The sequence below is a fragment of the Diplotaxodon limnothrissa genome, linkage group LG5 (genome assembly GCF_057381915.1).
Source record: "Diplotaxodon limnothrissa isolate DT_005_m linkage group LG5, D_limnothrissa_male_GT1.1, whole genome shotgun sequence".
NCBI lineage: Eukaryota > Metazoa > Chordata > Actinopteri > Cichliformes > Cichlidae > Diplotaxodon > Diplotaxodon limnothrissa.
Genome location: NC_140600.1, coordinates 6094879 through 6115774, shown reverse-complemented (window position 1 = coordinate 6115774; position 20896 = coordinate 6094879). Strand labels below are relative to the sequence as shown.

Below are 20896 nucleotides of genomic sequence, written 5' to 3'. Positions count from 1 at the left end.
GCCAGAAATGTATTAGAATGGGTTGCTGGTTTAGCTCAGTGCATTGAAAGGGCGACCACATACCATACGGCTGAGAGCGGCCGGCGCACGTTTGAGTCCGACCTGCAGCTCTTCTCTCGCTCTGCCCCTGCTTTCCTGTCCTTTAGACACTGTATCTGTCAAATAAAAGCTGAAAAAGGTCAAAACAAAAAATATTAGAAATCTGTACCACGGAGGTAAAATACTGACAGGTAGTTTGAATTCACACTGGCCTTACTGACATTTGTTTTAAAGCAGATTTGATCAAATTGCTTCCCTTTTTCTATTTCAGGGAACTGCTATGTAACCACAAAAGTCTTGTGTGCCTGACACCAGCTATCATTTTCACAAATATTTTGTCACTAACTTTGCCCAAAAGCCGACACGAGCACTTTTTTTCTTTAAATACTGCTAGTAGGAAAATAAATGGCAACATTTGATCTTTACACTGATTAATCAACTAATCATTTCACTTTCACAGTTCCTGGGGAAATAATGAAGCTGACATATATTATAGCAGTCAGCAGGGGTCCAATAAACAGATTTTAACCCAGGGGTTAAAAAGGTCATGGTATTTATCTGGTTGTGGGTATCAACCATGTTGGTTTTTCATGTTGTGTAAGGGAGCAATTTTATATTTTATCTTCAGATGTATACAAAATCAAAAGTAAATGCATGCAGATTACTGGCATTCTTTTTTCTTTTAATAAAATACCGACAGATGCTATTACCTGAGCTAGAATATGTGTTTATACCAATACTGATGCTTTTGCTGGGAATAAAATTGACACTTTAAAAAATTTCTTTACTGTCAGCAGAGTTAAATACATGTTTTGCTGCTTGCAGACCCACATAATGAGAGAGGAGAAATAAATGTAACACATTTCAGCAAAATGGCACTTTGCAGTTTTGTAAACACTAGCAGTGATTAAAAATGAATCAAAACAAGGGTCTCTTATCAAAATAGCACTGAGCAGACAAAGCTTTAAGGAGGAAACTGCCAGATGTCATATTCCTCCCTAACAAATAGAAAAAAGGAAGACTATGTGTCAAACACTTTGTCTTGTTATTCCAAAGATAACCACAGCCCACTCAAAATAGTAATAGGTCCATCAGTATCTGAATGTTGGCTTCTTTCACTCTCATCAGGGATTGATATTGGCGTGATGCTTAGTCACCTGCTCGGGTATCTGATTTAAGTAAAGGTACTGATTGAGCATTGTTCATTTGGTTTTTATGCATTCTTATTATTAGAACTATCAGAGCTTGGAAAAGCGGCACAGACCCAAAACCACTGCTGCCTGGCTCTATCCTCATTGTCAGTACTAGTGTGCTAGCTATCTCTCACAGAGGAGGAAGCATGTACTCTTCTTGATGTGTGCAATAAATCAGTCCCTGAGCTGACAGTCAGCACAGGGCTGATCAGAATAAGAGCGGTGGTTGCAGTAGGTAACCCAGTAGAACTGAAAATGCCAACGATGTATCCATTTCTGCATTTACTTTATACATCACACCCTTAAATCATTTTTCTGCTGGCTTCTGGTGATAATATCATCCTATTATATTTCATTGTATATTTCACAAAGTGCTTTAGCTTTCCATCAGGTTCTGAATAAGGTATTTTCTTTGCTGTTACAGAAAGGTTACTGTTAAGTCTGGAAGCAGAAAATGACACTTTACTCTTGTTAAAGTAGTTTTAATGCGTTCTTGGCCAAAATTAAACACATTCTTTAATGTGGTTTCCTGTCTTTAAGAGCACATTCAGGAGCACCTCTAAAGTAAGAATATTAAATCACAACTATAGGACAAGCTGTAGTAAATAGTACAAATTCAGTGCATTAATTTAACATCAGTTTGTGTCGTTTTTGAATTTTTACCCTTTTTAAAAGTTTTAACAGGATGTACAAAAACCAGGTACATCTTCTGCCAGGGGAATTAAAAGGGTAAGTAGCAGCCAGGTGCTGCTAATCAAACGCACTCAATTAGTTTATTTTCAGCAGGTGTGACCACCTCCATAACAGCGGAAGTTTTGTCGATTTGTCAGAGCATTATGATATGCTGTGTGTAAACACAATATCACAATATCCTTAAGTGTGGATCCAAGAGTAATTTCAACCAAAGGTCAGACCTACATCTCAAACTCCACAGGCCTCACCAAGCATGTTAAATGTTAAAATCCATGACAGTACGATCAGAAAAAGACTGAGTATGACTTATTCGTAGAAAAATAGAGAGAGAGCTTCACTCTGAAAAGAGCATGAACATGATATCATGGCTCGGGTTTGCAAAGTTGCAGCTGAACAAATGAGAAGAAACAATGTTCTGAAACAATGTTTTTTGGACAGAAGACAGCAAAGTATTCTCTACTTTGGTCTCTTCTGCACAACGCCATGTTTGGCACAGCACCATCTTATGTAGCCGTATGTTTGAGTCAACTAACGTTTCTTTGTTTTCTTTCAGGAGTCGGGTGGCATCATCACCGGCGGGGAATGAGGCAAGACCATCATCAATGTAAAAGTTCTTTAGAACGAATTGTTTTGCCTCTGTGCTATGTTCTTCCTCTCCTTGCAGAGCTGCCCTTCTCAAGCCGTACACTGTAAAAAAAATCCGTAAAAATACAGTACAATCTACTGTATAAACGTGAAGGAATTTTCCGTATTAGTCATTTACAGGTATTTTTCTGTATTTCTCAACTACTGCAATGCATTGTGGGAAAAAGAACCTGAAAAGGAGGGAAAAGTAAGCGCAAGAGCAGCCATTAGGCTTCTTTCAGGCTTCATCTGGATTTTGGATTCTGAAGTTGGAGAAACTGCCTTCAAATTTCTGTGGTAAGTATTAAAACTCATGTTTCGTTTTATTAAAATAATGTTTTTCAAAAGACTCCGTGTTTTTATTTAGAAAGAATTGTTAATTTATTTGTTAACTGGTTTCGGCTGTCTCCAGACAAGTCAGGAATATTTTGCTGACTCATTTTTTAAAATAATTGTTATTTAGGTTTAACATGACTTAAGCTTTATTTTAGTTAATGTTAAAATAATTTTTACTGTGATACCACCAGTTTTGCCCTTCAGTGGCTGAACCAGTTTTCATAAATATTATAGTTAGCTGTCTGTGTCTCTCTGGGTATTACACAGCTGTGACTGCTAATTAGCGAAAGTCAGCGATGTGGATAACTGGGAAAGTGAGAACTTCATGGTTCTAGAAATTATTCTAGGACTCTAATAAGTACTGTATCAATACCTGTGTTTTACAGTTGGCTCTACTGTACACTTTAAAGGGTTTCAGGCAAAGTTACACTAACCCTAGTTTAAGCCTCAGACCTTCCTGGCTGACGCTAGCAAATGCTAATGTTAGCCTCTGATTTGGGCTGCTAAAGTAAAGACTTTTAGCTAGCTGACCAGCATAGATTATTTCGGTGGTTAACAGACTGTAGTGGTAAAATTATTGAAAGTATAGTTTCACCTCAGCACATTTACAATTACAGTATGTCTATTTTGTAGCACATAGAAATGTTTAGTTAATATTTACAGACAGACACATTTTCCCTGTAACTGTGTTTTTACTCCAACATTTGTTGAAAATGTAATTTATGAAATGCTGAGCAGTATTTCTTGTATGTGGAATATTTTTGTCACCCCACTGTGCTAATGTGATTAAATACTAAAAATTATTACTAAAAAAATTCAATAATAAATCAATAATAACTATTTCTTGATTGAACTATAATGTAAGTGCAGTGCTGGTGTGCAGGGGCTCTATATGCCTTGTCTATATCAAGCTTTTAGCCAAATATAAGCAGAGATATTTGTATCTTTCTTAAAAATCCAGATCCTTACAGATTATTTGAGAAATGGATCAACAGCTATCACTACTTGAAGCACTTTAAGTCCTGCAGTGGAAAAATATCCCTTATTTCACCTTTGATCACACACTTTGGTTTTCCAGTGCAGAGCAATGGCCAAGAAAAGGAAAGACTTCCCCGAGTGAAAAAAAAGATGAAGATACAAGCTGGTGATGATCCAGAGCAGCTGGTCTCAGGAAATGAAGAAAAACCCTGATCACCTTCTCTACAAACACAAGGTGAGTTTAATGTTGTGGTTGATTTAGTTTTTCAAGGTATGTATGTTACTTTAATTATAAACTGCTTTTGTTGCAACAGAATGGTGTTATGTGTATGCAACTCTACGTGAATTATAATCCTTTGTAGGGCTGCGTGATATGACCAAAATCTCATATCCCAATATAAGACGTATCTCTCCTGATAACGATATATATCACAAAATAGTGCATTTTCTGTAAATTCTGTGATTCTCGGGCAACTCGACTTATGTGAAATGTTTTCAGTTGGGCGTCGTGTACCTGGAGTTGAGTGTTTTGACCGATGCATGAAACTATACATTTTTAGACATGAGTTTAAATGGCCGCCATTTTCTTTCTGAGTATTTATTACACGGCGTGCTGCAAGGAAAAGCCTGTTCTAACGTTTGAGTCTAAGGATTATTTTGAGCACCTGACGACTCTTTTTTGCTTTTCATTCGTAAACTCTCTCGAAACTCTTTCATGTGATTCTTGTGTAGGTGGTTAAAGAGGTTTGTCGTGTTCGAGTGGTGGTGGGGACCAGTTTGTGGCATAATTTGCATAGTACAGTTTTCTGGGGCGTGTCAGACTTTTCATAACCAAACCATGTCCATGCTACAGAGGTAGCCCCTCATTTAACAATAAGGTCCTCGATTTCTTTTGACTGGTCCTTCTGGTTCTGCCTCATCCTTGCTGGCCATGCTGGTATTCTCTGTGCCTTCGTCTGCGTGGTGACTGTAAGCGCCATTTATAGTTACTTGATGTTTTTATTTGAGGTCATTTGTTTGATGCATATTCTGAAATTTTATGTTTGAGAATAATGTATATCATTTCAGTTTAGTTTGAAAAGTCTCAACAGAAACTTGAGCTTTATTGTGAAAGGTTTATGTGGAAAATAAACAAGCGGACGGCGGAGCCACACGATGGTTTTATCCTCATTGTTGGTAACGAAAGTACGCGTAAAAACAGTCACTTGTCCGTCCATAGTGTGGTTATTTTAAGTATAAGAGAAGGAGAGAACTTTAAGAAATAATATAGCAACTACAGTGACCATCAAAACCATGAAAAAAATATTGCCGTAAACAGTTTATTTTGCAACACCACAAAACAAAGAATAGTGTATAATATGAAACGATAGACATTTTTATATCGTAATCTGATATATATCGTCATATCGCACAGCCCTAATCCTTTTTTTGTTTATGTTGTTTATGCTCTAGGTAAAAAAAAAATTATAAAAATACAAACTTTTTAAAAATGTCTTGTTGTTTCTCTTTTTTTCCTCAGAATAAATTGCGACTAGTCTCAATGGCTGACACGGAGGAGCAACACAGCGACACGTTAACTCCGACTGCTGCAGTTCCTGTATGAACTGAGCAACTCTTAAAATCCAAGGAAAAGCTGAGTGTATTTTACTTAAAGCTCAGATGGACCTTGATGTACTAACATGCAGGCTGCATTCAGGACTTTGTCACACTGTTATATGAAGAGCGGTAACAAGACTTTGTAGTAATTTGTCTTACTATTGTCTTATTTGTTGTGATTTAGGGTCTGTGCGCACTAGCAGAGGTTTTTGTTTGTAACTGTAACCTTGTTTTCAGAGCCTTGTCAAACATTTAATGGTCATGAAATATGTCAGACTTTTTCCTCTACTTAACCAGCTTAGAGAATTTGAACACCGTGGAGAAAAAGGTGTGCATTAAGGATTTTGAACTATGATGTTTAAGTGTTGTCACTGCTGAGGATTCGTGGACACAGATCCTTATTCACTATGCTGCTGTTTACAGTTTAACTTTTCATCAGAACAAGCACTTCTAATTATACTTTGCTCCTCACTGACAAAACAAGTCCCGTAAATACACTTTTATCTTTAAGTTTGGGACAGTAATCTGTCTTAATTTATTATGTGTTGTAGTTATCATATGGGGAAAAGTCCTGTGGTTATCCATCAGTCCTGTTCGAATAAACCCAAAGTTCAGGAACATCTTCTTTAGATCTGTTCAGTTGTATTCATGTGGCACCACTTAAACAGTCAACAAATTTTGACTCAAGTATGTTATATTGTAAGGTAAAGAGCCCAAAGAGTTAATCTCAGACAAATGTTCACACAAATGTGAATTACATTCACTTCATTAATGAAGTGAATGTAATTCAGTAATCAAAGGTGTTTGGCTATAACTGACTACATGTGTATACTGTATCATAAGTGGACAGAGATGGATGTAAACCACACCTTAACCATTTGGCTGAGGCAAAACTACCACAAGGCAGTGATTCTAACTAAAAGGTACTCTGGATATTATTAAATGTGAACATGTCGTTAAATATGACATTTTTTGTTTGTCAGGTGTCCTGTTTGAAGAAAACACTTGGTAGCCACTTGAATGAATGTAAATAAACACATTTACATGAGGGCAACCTGATTTCAAGGAAATAAAAATGCTCAAATTTGAAAGCTTGTGAGTTATTTTGTTCATGTATCAGCTGTTTAGTAGTTTTATGACAAGATGGATGCTGTCATTATATTTTAGTATAGTGTTTGAGTTAAGGAGAATAAAAGAATATTTAACATTAATTGTACCAATGTTGTTGTGTACGAAGCACAAATTAATTTAAGTTTTAATTTATGAATTTTTGAGTACATGGTGTACTAGGTTGTAATTGCATAGAAATGTACGTTTATGGATATAAAGAACTATATTTAATGAGTTACAGTGAAAAGAAGTGCTTGGAAATAGTAATATAAACAGAAATTTCAATTTTTCTATTAACCGAAAATATCAGTTAATGATACAGAAAATATACTGTGAATAAACGGAATTTTCTGTTTTATAGCTGAAGGAAATGTCCGTAAATAGTACAGAGAGTATACTGTAAATCTACAGAATTTTCCGTTTTATCATTTACAGAAAGGTCCGTCAAACCTCCGTAAAAAAACAGAAAATGTACTGGCAGAAAATTACCAGGACATTTTCTGTTTTTCTACGGAATATTTTTTTACAGTGTATATGGCAACAGCGGGAGAGGGGCTATTGGGGAATAAATGTACATTCATCCTATACTCTGCAATTTTTTCGGTGGGGTCATTGTCCTTGAACCAGGGGAAACGTAGGAAGTCCTGGTGATCCTGGGAGACCATGAAAAAATAGAACAACTGTTCTACATCGGAGCCAGAGTTTCCTTACGGAAGTGAGTGAGGACACCTAAAAGTGTATTATTTAAGTTAGGGCAACATAGCAGGATGTCATTAAGGGAGACACCATCATTCTTAAGGCTGGAGTTGAGCACTGCCCATACTTGACCTGGTTAACTTGGATGATACACTCCAAAGATACAAATACCAGCACTCTTGTTCACCAGTGGGTAGTGGCACTGGTTCAGCATGACCTGCCTCAAAGAGCTTCTTCATAAAGGCAATCATATGTTCTTTCATGTCTGACCTCTTTTACAGCAAGTGCCGTAACATCAAAGGATGGTTGACTGCTTGGGCTCAATTGTTGGTGAGTTTGTGCCTTGGTTGCTTGAAGGGTAGTGGTGCCACCCAACTATGTGAGTAATTCGTGAAAGCCTCCTTGTCCATTATTTCCAGAAAGACTTTGTCTTCCACAAACATAGCAGGCTTGTTGTTATGTGGTGTTTACTGGAAGACCCCTTTACCAAGGCTGTCTTTCCAATCAAACAGGTTTTCCAATGTGTTAGCACCTGGAAACTGAAGCTGATGCACTGGAGTGTCAAACTATTCTTTGATGTGGACACTGTTAGTGCAAGGGTCAAACAAAGATGTACGTCCACAGCCTCTTAATCATCTGCATGCGGCGCTTGATCCAGTCCTGCAGTTCTTCCTGCTGTCGGTGTCGCCACCTGCTCCCTCCACGTGGCCACCATCTCATAGTTAATTCATGATTTAACAAGATGAAGAAATATTGTTTCACATAGGGCAAGGTAGGTATGGAAAGTTTTGTTTTATCACTTAATAAATCAAATCATCATTTAAAAATCTAATCCTTACTAGGGTTTTCTTTTCTGACTACATGGTTCTTTCAATCTAAAGTTCAATTTGTCTTGAACATTTCCTATTGCTCAGTTTTTTCAGTGGGAAAATAACAAAATTACTTCTTTGGAGCCCCCTAATGCTTTGCACTCTGTGCTTTGTTTACTCTCCAATAAACATTATTCATTGGATGACTTCTCTGTAATGGGACTTATTCAGGTGGATCGACTAAAGCCTGTAATTCACTGCATTCAAGGTATAATGCCTGTGGCTGTGTTAAGAGATGCAGGTGTTTAATAAATCCACAACAAAAGCCACATACAGTGTATACACTCCTGCTGAGTTGCTGTCTTCATGCTGCCACCACAAGTTGAAAATACAATAGAGGGCAATTAGGAGATTATAAAGCTAATAGTCACATGGGAAGTCGCAGTAGGAAATGATGGTTATCACAAAATATATAATGTAAATTTTCTTGAGAGTTTTCCAAACAACATAGCTGTATTTCTGTTAAACATAAGGAGGCAGGTGAGTTGTCATGGACAGTTTTTTTTGCCTGTCCCATTTGGTTCTTTAGCCGTCAGAATTGTTGTCTGTGGACCAACAAGGATACCCAATGGATTTACTTTGCCAAATGGATCATCACGGCCTTGCCGTATTGGTCCATTTGATCGGCCTTTGTTGTTATTATTTATTTTATTTTATTTTCAGTTGTTACAGACGGGACAGACATGACTGAGGGATAGGAAAGGGAGAAAGAAAGATGAAGGAAAAGAAAAACAGAAGGGGAGAGGGACAGTGAGAAAGGGCACTTAAAAAGAGAAAGAAGAGGAAAAAAATCTCCTGAATCACCTGTTGAGAGAAAAAGAAGAGAAAACAAGCAAAAGAAACAGAGCAACATACTAAACACAACACCATCATGTTAATCTAGCTACAGTGGGGCAAAAAAGTATTTAGTCAGCCACCGATTGTGCAAGTTCCCCCACTTAAAATGATGACAGAGGTCAGTAATTTGCACCAGAGGTACACTTCAACTGTGAGAGACAGAATGTGAAAAAAAAATCCATGAATCCACATGGTAGGATTTGTAAAGAATTTATTCGTAAATCAGGGTGGAAAATAAGTATTTAGTCACCTCAAACAAGGAAAATCTCTGGCTCTCACAGACCTGTAACGTCTTCTGTAAGAAGCTTTTCTGTCCCCCACTCGTTACCTGTATGAATGGCACCTGTTTGAACTCATCATCTGTATAAAAGACACCTGTCCACAGCCTCAAACAGTCAGACTCCAAACTCCGCCATGGCCAAGACCAAAGAGCTTTCGAAGGACACCAGGAAAAGTATTGTAGACCTGCACCAGACTGGGAAGAGTGAATCTACAATAGGCAAGCAGCTTGGTGTGAAAAAATCAACTGTGGGAGCAATCATCAGAAAATGGAAGACATACAAGACCACTGATAATCTCCCTCGATCTGGGGCTCCACGCAAGATCTCATCCCGTGGGGTCAAAATGATCATGAGAACGGTGAGCAAAGATCCCAGAACCACACGGGGGGACCTGGTGAATGACCTGCAGAGAGCTGGGACCAAAGTAACAAAGGTCACCATCAGTAACACACTACAACGGCAGGGAATCAAATCCCGCAGTGCCAGACGTGTTCCGCTGCTGAAGCCAGTGCATGTCCAGGCCCGTCTGAAGTTTGCCAGAGAGCACATGGATGATACAGCAGAGGATTGGGAGAATGTCATGTGGTCAGATGAAACCAAAGTAGAACTTTTTGGTATAAACTCAACTCGTCGTGTTTGGAGGAAGAAGAATACTGAGTTGCATCCCAAGAACACCATACCTACTGTGAAGCATGGGGGTGGAAACATCATGCTATGGGGCCGTTTTTCTGCCAAGGGGACAGGACGACTGATCCGTGTTAAGGACAGAATGAATGGGGCCATGTATCGTGAGATTTTGAGCCAAAACCTCCTTCCATCAGTGAGAACTTTGAAGATGAAACGAGGCTGGGTCTTCCAACATGACAATGATCCAAAACACACCGCCCGGGCAACAAAGGAGTGGCTCCGTAAGAAGCATTTGAAAGTCCTGGAGTGGCCTAGCCAGGCTCCAGACCTCAACCCCATAGAAAATCTGTGGCGGGAGTTGAAAGTCCGTGTTGCTCGGCGACAGCCCCAAAACATCACTGCTCTCGAGAAGATCTGCATGGAGGAATGGGCCAAAATACCAGCTACTGTGTGTGCAAACCTGGTAAAGACCTATAGTAAACGTTTGACCTCTGTTATTGCCAACAAAGGTTATGTTACAAAGTATTGAGTTGTATTTTTGTTGTTGACCAAATACTTATTTTCCACCCTGATTTACGAATAAATTCTTTACAAATCCTACCATGTGGATTCATGGATTTTTCTTTCACATTCTGTCTCTCACAGTTGAAGTGTACCTCTGGTGCAAATTACTGACCTCTGTCATCATTTTAGGTGGGGGAACTTGCACAATCGGTGGCTGACTAAATACTTTTTTGCCCCACTGTAACAGGGAATGTCTTTATAGCTGCATCCATGTAGTAGGTGCAGTTTATGTCTCCAGCTCTGTACCCTGCACTTCAAGTTTCAGTCATGTATTTTACATTTATTTGGATTTAAAGAATTGAACAAGTCAATGAATTAAAACTAAACTGATTTTTTTTCTGCATCTAAACATCGGTTGTACCAATGAATTTAATAGCTTATGAATTAAGGCTATTGAACAATTAATCTTAACAGAAGTTTGTTCATTAGAAATGAAGATAATCTAAATCTAAAGTGTAAACAGCAGTAAATACTAAATAATGAATCTTGTTGTGTAGCACGCAGGACCGACAGCGCACAATGTGCTTGGAAATAGCAGCCAAGAAAGGTGTAGTTTATGTCTATGAACAGTGAACACCCGTGTGCACACCTGTGTGGATCAGCACGCTTGTATTCAAAAGATTCAAAAGGGGTCACCCAGTAGCCACGGAGCAGAAGCTAGAGGGGGCTGCACTGGCGTGCCCGCGGGCTCTGCCAGCAGCCAGCTGTGCCAGAGTGAACCGAGCCGCATGCCCAGAGGCCGGAGCCTCGAGGGCCCCCTACACTCCGGAAGAGGCCTGACTGAGCAACAGGCGCCAGGCCCCGTCCAGTAGCCACCGGGAGTGAGCTGGTACATACCTGAGCGCCCAGCCCCGGACACCAAGAACCACCAACGCACCGACCCCTGAGCGCATCAGTCACCGACAGGGAGTGTGGTGAGGGGAGACAGGCCTTTGGAGGGCCTGGGAGTTCCAAGAGAGGTGGAGTCTAATACCCGATCTGACATATAGACACAGACAAACAGGCACACACAGACACAAACATGCATTCCCACCCTCATGCACACATGTACAAATACTCAGCACTCACCCAACGTAGGGATAGACATAAATGGACACTGTACACACAATCACACTCCCCAAACATACTCTATACCCCGGGTCCAGGTACCCTCACCCCCAGAGGGGGAAACAGCACCTAGACCCAGGAGATGTTACCCTTTTCCCCGGGGTGGAGGCAAGCAGACCGCCCCAGGCTCCCCAGCAGCAGAGAGGCCCCGCATCCCAGATCCCAATCGGACGACCAACACCTCCTTCCAGCCCCCCGCCCCAATGGCCAGCAGAGAGAACAGGGGTGTGTGAAGACCCCAAACCTCCCTCCTCTCGCTCATGTGTAGTGTTGCTGCGTGTTGTGCTAAGGTGCATTTAAAACACGGGAGAGCATGGTGCTGCTGCCAGAGAGCAGCAGGTGTTAGCACGGCCCCTCCCGAGAACCCTCAGTGTCTACATGGATTTAAAATTGAGAGGTGGGCACCGGCGCCAGAGGTAGGTTTGAGTACACAGACCGTCCACTGGACGCTGTTAACGTGCCCACCCTCAAGGCCCTATATGTATGTGTTATGAGAGTGTGAGTAATGTGGATGTCTAAGTTGTGGAATAAAATTGAGGCACAGGTGGCCAGAAGGGGACAGAGGGGGGGGGGGATGCCTCCCCTGCACCCTGGTGACACACCTGTAAATGGCCTGTAAATGGCCTGTAAATGGCCTGTATTTATATAGCGCCCTAAGGACCCCAAAGCGCTTTACATATCCAGTCATCCACCCATTCACACACTGGTGATGGCAAGCTACATTGTAGCCACAGCCACCCTGGGGCGCACTGACAGAGGCGAGGCTGCCGGACACTGGCGCCACCGGGCCCTCTGACCACCACCAGTAGGCAACGGGTGAAGTGTCTTGCCCAAGGACACAACGACCGAGACTGTCCAAGCCGGGGCTCGAACCGGCAACCTTCCGATTACAAGGCGAACTCCCAACTCTTGAGCCACGATCGCCCCAAGGCCCTACTTGTGTGGGTGGGTGTGTTGGAGCGGGAAGAGGGAGGCAGCCGGGAATGGGGAGGAAAAGAAGCCTGGGGCCAGCTCCCCTGCTGACCCCAGTAGGCACCCCTGTCCTTCGGCACCCACCAAGGCAAGGGAGCCCAGGCCCATCCAGACCGGGGCCTACGGCAGCAGCACCGCCAGTCCTCCTTGAGCAATCTTATCTTAATGACCTTGTAGTACCATATCACCCTATTAGAGCACTTCGCTCTCGCTCTGCAGGCCTACTTGTTGTTCCTAGAGTATTTAAAAGTAGAATGGGAGGCAGAGCCTTCAGTTTTCAGGCCCCTCTTCTGTGGAACCAGCTTCCAGTTTGGATTCAGGAGACAGACACTATCTCTACTTTTAAGATTAGGCTTCAAACTTTCCTTTTTGCTAAAGCATATAGTTAGGGCTGGACCAGGTGACCCTGAATCCTCCCTTAGTTATGCTGCAATAGACGTAGGCTGCCGGGGGATTCCCATGATGCATTGAGTTTTTCCTTTTCAGTCACCTGAACACACTCACTATGTATTAACAGACCTCTCTGCATTGAATCATATCTGTTATTAACCTCTGTCTCTCTTCCACAGCATGTCTTTCATCCTGTTTTCCTTCTCTCACCCCAACCGGTCGCAGCAGATGGCCCCGCCCCTCCCTGAGCCTGGTTCTGTTGAAGGTTTCTTCCTGTTAAAAGGGAGTTTTTCCTTCCCACTGTTGCCAAAGTGCTTGCTCATAGAGGGTCATATGATTGTTGGGTTTTTTTCTCCTGATGAGTGGATAATTGATCTTAGCTGCTTTCTTCATATATGGTGATGTACTAGCATTGATACTCATACAAAAAATGCATGTTTATGTAATTGTGTTCAAAGTCCTTAAGACAAGTCTTTTCACCTTAGTATTGCTAATGAATCAATCAATCAAATGATGATCTAATAATAAGGAAGCAGGGATAAAGTCGACAGAGCAATTACCAGGATATTGTTACCTGACTATGTCTAACAAACAGGGGCTGAACCAGATCATGACAAGGAGATATTCTCCACCATGACTATAGAGCAAATTGTCAGGATCATGCTCTCAGAATCATATTGATGGTTTACATTGTATTGTTTGATTGTAAAGCATACATCATTCATGAAAACACAAGAAGTGGGTGCACAAGTTTGAAATTATTAATGTAGTTAATATGACTATGTCTGATAAACAGGGTCCGAAACTAATCAAAAACAGCAGGACACAAAGGGAATATGAAGGGGTCAATAACAACAGGTACAGAGCGCATAAGACCACGCTGCAAGCTTCAGGAATCAATGAAATCCAAACAGAATGTACATTTTAGTCACAGCGAAACAGTTTACATGTACTTTTCCCTGTTATCCAACTCAAACCTGTCAACTCATCTTAATACAAGGATCCATGTTTAATAAAATATTCAGATATTTTTAAGTATCACCAGCAATATTTCTAAACAACATTAAGATTGAACAAGAACCTCTAGCACAGTGAATTTATTTGTATCATTATATTTTGCTCCTGTTGGCGGAAGATGGGCATACTCTTGTCCAGGCTTTCATGCCACTGAAAAGGTATGCTTTAAAATGTAATGGTACAAGTCTCTTCTTTCATTTAAACGTTCAACAGTTATTCCATAATATTAACATATGAGCCTTGTGAGCCTTAACTAAGGGAAAATCTGACAGGAAGCAGCAACTGCAAAAAAGAGGTTATAAAGCTTGGTGGTTCACTCCTCATCGTGGTAAGTGCTGTTTGCCATTCAACTTTGTTATGACCTTTTCTGACCTGTATTGTCTTTAGGGAGGCATCCTAACTTGTTAAGACACCACATGAAGAGGAGTTTTGAAAGTTAGGCTGAACAGAAGGCATCCTGGCAACTACCCTTAACCTCAAGCACCTTCTTTCATCTGCTGACACTTTGGTTTTAACATACAAGGTGGAGATGTGTTTAAATAGTTGCCTGCTTGTTGAGAGTGAGGGCCAAAAAGCACAACTGAGTGATAAACCACATCAGTACAGCAACAACAACAAGCCGGTTTTAATTATTTTAACACAAGTACTGATGAAACATTTAGCATGCACCTAGAGTCATTGTTTATGAGCTACATGCCTAACTGACACCTCTGTTTAGAGAGAACTACAGGCAATAGATTTATAGGTTTTAATTATCACAAATATTACGGGATCTTGGTTAACGCTGTTTCATTGCTCATAGAACAAGAATGCTAGTAGTTGGTTTAAACTGGGCAAACTTATTATGAGCTTCATGCACCATCATTCTAATGTCAACCATAAATATACTGGATTCACTGGATCTAATTTGATCTGTTTCACTATGTTACTGAACAACATTTGTCAGCTAGCACTCAAACAAACAGTAGCTGATAGGAATATAAAACATTGTAAATGTCATGGTGCAACCAGTTTCTTAAATATCCCTCGCATTCATCCTCTGAGGACCATGAATGTCTGTACAAAACTCCATGGCTATACAGCAAAAACTTGTAAAAATCTTTCAGTCTGAGCCAAAATTTATGCTTCTTGTGTAAACTGATTACATAAACTCTGGCTCTAGCACCTCATTAACTTTCCTTTTCATGACACGTTAGTAGGCTTGGCAGAAATCATTGAAAATGTAAGTTTTCTTCATTTTATTTATTTAAGTTCTTTTTACTCGTTTTCATCTCATATGTTGATGGTTTTGATGAATAAACTAATTTTATTTTGTTTTATGTTGTATTTCTTGCTAAGACATCATTGTTAGGTAATCAGTGCTGCAGTAGGTATAACTGCTGGCGACAGGAGGTGTGTGGGACCAAAGATAAACATGTCTCCATTTCCAGACAAGAGAATGAAGTGAATACCAAGAGAGTGAAGAATATGACATATGACCTGGTAATAAATATATTAGCGGGTTACCTAGGCAAGTGAAGCCTGAAATGTCCTCAAGCAACCGGCCATCAGCTTCAAGCTGATGTGCGATGGGCTAATTGCTCCCAGTCTGGATGTAGCTTTAGCCACCACATTTAATTCAGTTCAGTTCAGTTTTATTTATACAGCGTCAAATCACAGCAGTCACCTCAAAGCTCTTTATATTGTAAGGTAGACGTTACAATAATACAACAGAAAAAACCTCAACAATCATATGATCCTGTGGCGGGGTGTGGCTTGGGCGGAGCTGCAGGGGAGGCTGAGACACACCGGAGCTCCATTAGCTCATCCTGCCTCCCCTGCATAAAAGAGCGTGCCAGGACCTGAGGTTGTTGTTGTTGTTGTTGTTGTTGTTGTGTGGCTGTAGCTGGAAAGCTGCAGCCGAGTGTTGTGAGAACAGCAACTGGAAATATAAAGTATTGAATGTATGAACTATGTGGTCCTGTCCGTCATTCCTGTTACAGACCCCCTGTGAGCAAGCACTTTGGCTACAGTGTGAAGGAAAAACTTCCTTTTAACAGGAAGAAACCTCCAGCAGAACCAGGCTCAGGGAGGGGTGATCATCTACTGCCACCCGTTGGGGTGAGGGAAGGAAGACAGTGACAGTTTGTTTATTTAAAGTGATTAACAATGTGCAAAACAGTTCCAACAAAGACGTGATTTCCTCCACAGTGAAGAATCCCAGCTCCTGGTGCAATAATCTGTCTTTGGATACATGATCTCTTCAGTCCCCACAGAAATATTTACTAAGGTTTGAGAGTTTTCTCCAACGAGGAAATGACAAGTCATGCCAGCGAGAACCGGGGGAGTCTGAATCAGTGCTTGTTGTTTTAAAAGTTCAAGTGTTCCTGTTTAGTCATATGATTTTTCAAATATTCTACTGAACAAACCAATTCAGACAAAAACATGATTTTTCACTGTTGTCACTTAAATGTAAACTGAATTTCCAAATGCTTTACTCAGCTTTTGATGAGCTGCCAACACTCAGTCACGGAAGTCATGAGAGCGTTCACATTTATGCCAAGCAGATGAGGTGAAGAACTTATGATCATAAAGTGAAAAGCTCAGGCAGAAATACTGATGTAACCCCACTGCATCATACTTCAAGAGGATAAGCTACTGTACTAGTTATTGCATCATATTTCAGGAGGATGAGAAATGCAAATATGATGAAAGCTTGTAATTACAAAAGCTGATGTGATGATTTGTCATCAGCTATCACCGCCTCACCAAGTACTATAAATTTTATGAATAAAAACAACCAAACAAAAAATGACAAAACAGGAAGAGTTTGTTTCCCATTGCACCATAAATGTTTCTATAAAAGTTACAACGCTATTAGCTGTAGCTAACGAATCAAATGCATCAGTCTTTTTGTATTTTTTATGAAACATGATAGACACAATACATCGGCTGAGATTTGCAGTGCCCTACACTGTAAAAACAACATTAAAGGTGCATGACAGATTGCAGTAGAGATAGCTCTGCTCTTGTGCTACATATTCTACACTCATTGGCACATTTTTTAACCAGCGTTGCTTCACTAAACAACCACTAAGATCCAGTATTTAGAACAACTTTGGATAGAATAACATTAGCTTCCCAACTTGCAAGCAGTCTGACATGTTAATGTTTAACAGCTTTATGCTGACACTCAAGATCATTTACACGCTAACAGTTAAACAAATGAGAACAGTCGTTATTTTTCTTGGACTTTAGAGGCTCCAGTGAAGTCTGAAGGAGGAATGGCAATGGGTAAAAATAATTGGTCTACATATGATGCTATAAGGGGATTCTGTCTTTTTAGTGATGTCTTTTGATTGAACATTGCACCTGTGCAACTGGCTGTTGGAATATGGGTTTTAGTTTAGTTTGAGTTTGGAGCTTTGCATTGCCCCAGATGAGGCTTCAAGCTGTTTGACAAAAAGCAGCAGTTGGTGACCATGTATATCCACGGAAACAAGTGGTTATCACAGTAGGTTCACTCCTTTTCCCGGGGCTAGGGAAACAAGCTGACAAGAAGTGATGATGAGTAGCGAGGAAGGGGCATAAATGGAGGGGAAAAGGACCCGTCAGAGCATTTGAAGTTTATTTTCATTAATCGCTGACAAGAGAAAGATGGCATAGAGGAAAATAAATGACAGCAGCAATAATCTGATGGCATAAAGCAGAGGAGGTGACTATATCATCAATTTAAGACTGCAGTTGCTTGGCATTAGGAATTACACTATTGCTAGTGTGTTTCTGTTTCAACCATGTAGTTGAGGCTGCTGCTGCTTTTCTCCTTTAACTAAAAAAGGCATCCGGAGGGTGCAACAAGCTATTTACAGGTTTTTGCATCCTGCATTTTGAAGCATCAGAGTTAGCATTTTGCTGTAAAAGACAAAAGTAGGATGGCTGTAGCTGAGGCAACAGAGCAGGTCATCTACCAATCTGAAATTTGGTGGTTCAATCCTTGAGTGCTCCAGTCTGCATGCCCAAGTATCCTTGGGCAACATACTGAACCCCAAGTGCTGTGATGTGTTAATCAGAGTGTGGATGTTAGGTAGAAAGCACTTAGACATAGAAACAAGTGCTTGTATCAAATGGTATAAAGAGCTTTGAGTGCTCAAGTACAGTAGAAGTGCTATATAAGAACCAGTCCATTTACCACTCAGGCTTTTAGGGATTCTAGGTATCTATTTATATATATATATATTACTAATTCTTACACTTTGCTTATCATTCTCTCTAACTGCTCTGTAGCTGATACAACTACTATTATTTTACGTCTATCTTTTCCCTCTGTCTGTTACACTGTCATGAACCGAGGTTCATACAAGAGCTGGACCCAAAAGCAGACTCAATGCACTCACTGAGAACTATGTACAAGACTTTATTTACAGAGGGAACGGGAGCAAAGCGAGGATAAGTGAAGCTAACTGCTCTGTAGCTGATACAACTACTACTGTTTTATGTCTATTTTTTAAGAGTGAAGCAGGAGCCGGAGGGACCGGCACAGCTCATAAGGAAGGCTGTCCTGAGAGGCCGCGATCAGGACCCTGGGAGCTCTGTGACAGAGGGAGAACTTACTGGCAGGTAAGGGAGCAGATGATTTCCTTAATAAGAACTGACAACGGAGGTGGAACGAGGAAGCCAATGCTGGAGGAAATGAACAACAGTCCAGGGTGGGATAGTGCAGAGACCTATGCACAAGTTAAACTCGAAGAGCGGAGCGTAGACAACGCCTAGTTACCACAGTAGGTGAGTAAACAAACTAGGGATGAGTCCGGCTGTAACTGGCAGTGGGTAGGGGTCGGGTGCGACGCAGGTGGCTCCGTCCAGGAGAGTAGCTATTGAACCATCCTGATAACAAAATGCAAAAAACCCTCATCTGCTCCCATGGACCATCACAGCAACCCCCCTCCCCTCAAGGGTTGCTTCCTGGTGGCCGTCCAGACCGGAGCCTGCGGAGAGAAGCGTGAAAATTGGTGATCAGACAGGGATCCAGAATAAATGACTGTGGAACCCAGGAACGCTCCTCCGGACCATAACCCTCCCAGTCCACCAGATACTACCTCCCCCGTCTGGCTTAAATTGGGAAATGTGGAACCTCGGAGGAGTTCTCCAGGATGCAGGAAGCTTTAGCCACACTGGCGCTGGACTGATGATGGTGTCAATCTCATACGGGCCGACGAAGCGGGGGACCAACTTGCGGGAAGGCAGCCCTAGAGGAATGTCCCTGGTGGGTAACCATACCTTTTGCCCCGGTATGCCCCAGTTTTTGGCATGTCATTTTCCAGGGCGTTGCTGCTTGACATGAACTCACCACAGCCAAAAATAATATTTGGGGTGACAAGAGCACCGGTGTGAAGGTGACTACTTGTTTCAACATTCATTTTCACCTTGCCACATTTGAGCAACATTGTGTAGGTGTGCAGGTTTAAGCAACAAAACACTTCAGTGATCAACTATGATACCAATGTCACAGTCTTCTGTTCATTACTGAAACCCATGAACCATGCATGCAGTTGCAGATTAATTGAGATGTAGACGGGATGGTTCCCATCCAGCATTGAGGGGGTGCAGTGAGTGTCATACAGCACTATTAAATCTTTCACTAAAACACTAAAAGCTTAAATCAGGGCTATTTAATCCCATTGTAAAGAATTTTTTAACACCCTGTCAGGCTCGGGAGAGGCACAGGATTAGATGACGCTTATAGGAGGAAATCACACAGTTCTTTGCAGAACACAATAGAAGTGAATTACATAGCCACACAAAGTGAACGATAACACTGAGAGGAAAAGGGGTTAAGGAGGTGGATCACATTTATATCATATACTTTTTATATGTCCCCTCATTTTTGCCAACATCTCTACATACTATCAGGGAAAGTGCCTATCAGCAGTAACCTTGTGTAAGCTCTTACAGGGTTTGTTCATTGACAGGGTCCATTTCCTGCAGTCAACTGATCCTATGAGGCATCTGATAAAAAATTCATAGGCCTTCTGATTTAAGATCTAAAATAACAGACTACCTTAATATGTTGGAATCACTGCCTCAGGGCTGAAGCAGAGTGGAAACATTACCATATGGAGCTGTCAGCAGCCACAGCTTGTGGAATACATTTTGTGGAGGCTAAAATCACTTTTTCTTTCCAAATGCTTCTTTGTTAGATACAGCGTAAGTACTGATTTAGCTTGTAAAATAACTCAAATCTGAGCTTTAAGATGATGAGAACAATGAGAGAAATGAGCTATGGGCTTCTCTGATGCTCGACACATAAATCTCAATTTAAGTGTCATATAAAAAAATTGTGTTTTGAGGTAATATGGTTGTCAAGTAGTAATAAAAGGACAAGTTCTGCATAGTTTTGGCCATTAATAAAAGTGAAATCACATCCAAGTTGCTAGACCATAAAATAGACATTTTAAAACAAATATTATGCACTCCAGTTTAAAAGGGCACTCCACTGATTTATGGGCCCAGTTTTTCCAGTGTTCATCTGATATTTCTACTCTCACTCCAAGCTGGTTGAAGGCAACAGCAGGCCAGAATCTGGATATTCCTTCCTTGTAAGTTGAACTAAAAAACACATTTATTGTTGATTTTCTTCATGTGGCCTGTTTGTTTACCTTTGAATTAAAAGCACATTATTATCAGTCTTTAAGTTAGGCATTAAGCAAGGTGACACGATTAAACCAACAAAAGCAGTTTATATGAAAAGACTGCAAGTTTATAGGATCAATCATTAAAAAACTAAATTGCACAACCCTTTTCAATTCACTGCCCACCTGTTAAAAAGCACTTGCAGCAACACTGATCACTAGTTCCCATTGTTGTTTCCATTCCAAAACACTTAAATTAAATGCCTTTGTTTAATTTAACTAGAGTCACTTGTTTTTGAAGTAATTAAGATAAAAGTGAATTCTCTTTGCTCACTTCTCACCTCTTCTCTTCTATCTCC

General features: G+C 40.8%; 1 long non-coding RNA gene across 1 annotated transcript; it reads left to right on the top strand.

The window, feature by feature from the left end:
* Positions 1-2682: 2682 nt before the first annotated feature.
* Positions 2683-5647, top strand: LOC146631491 (uncharacterized). Its single transcript, XR_014906205.1, has 3 exons — positions 2683-2846; positions 3964-4098; positions 5383-5647. It is a non-coding gene; the product is annotated as an uncharacterized LOC146631491 (long non-coding RNA).
* The last annotated feature ends 15249 nt before the right edge of the window (positions 5648-20896 follow it).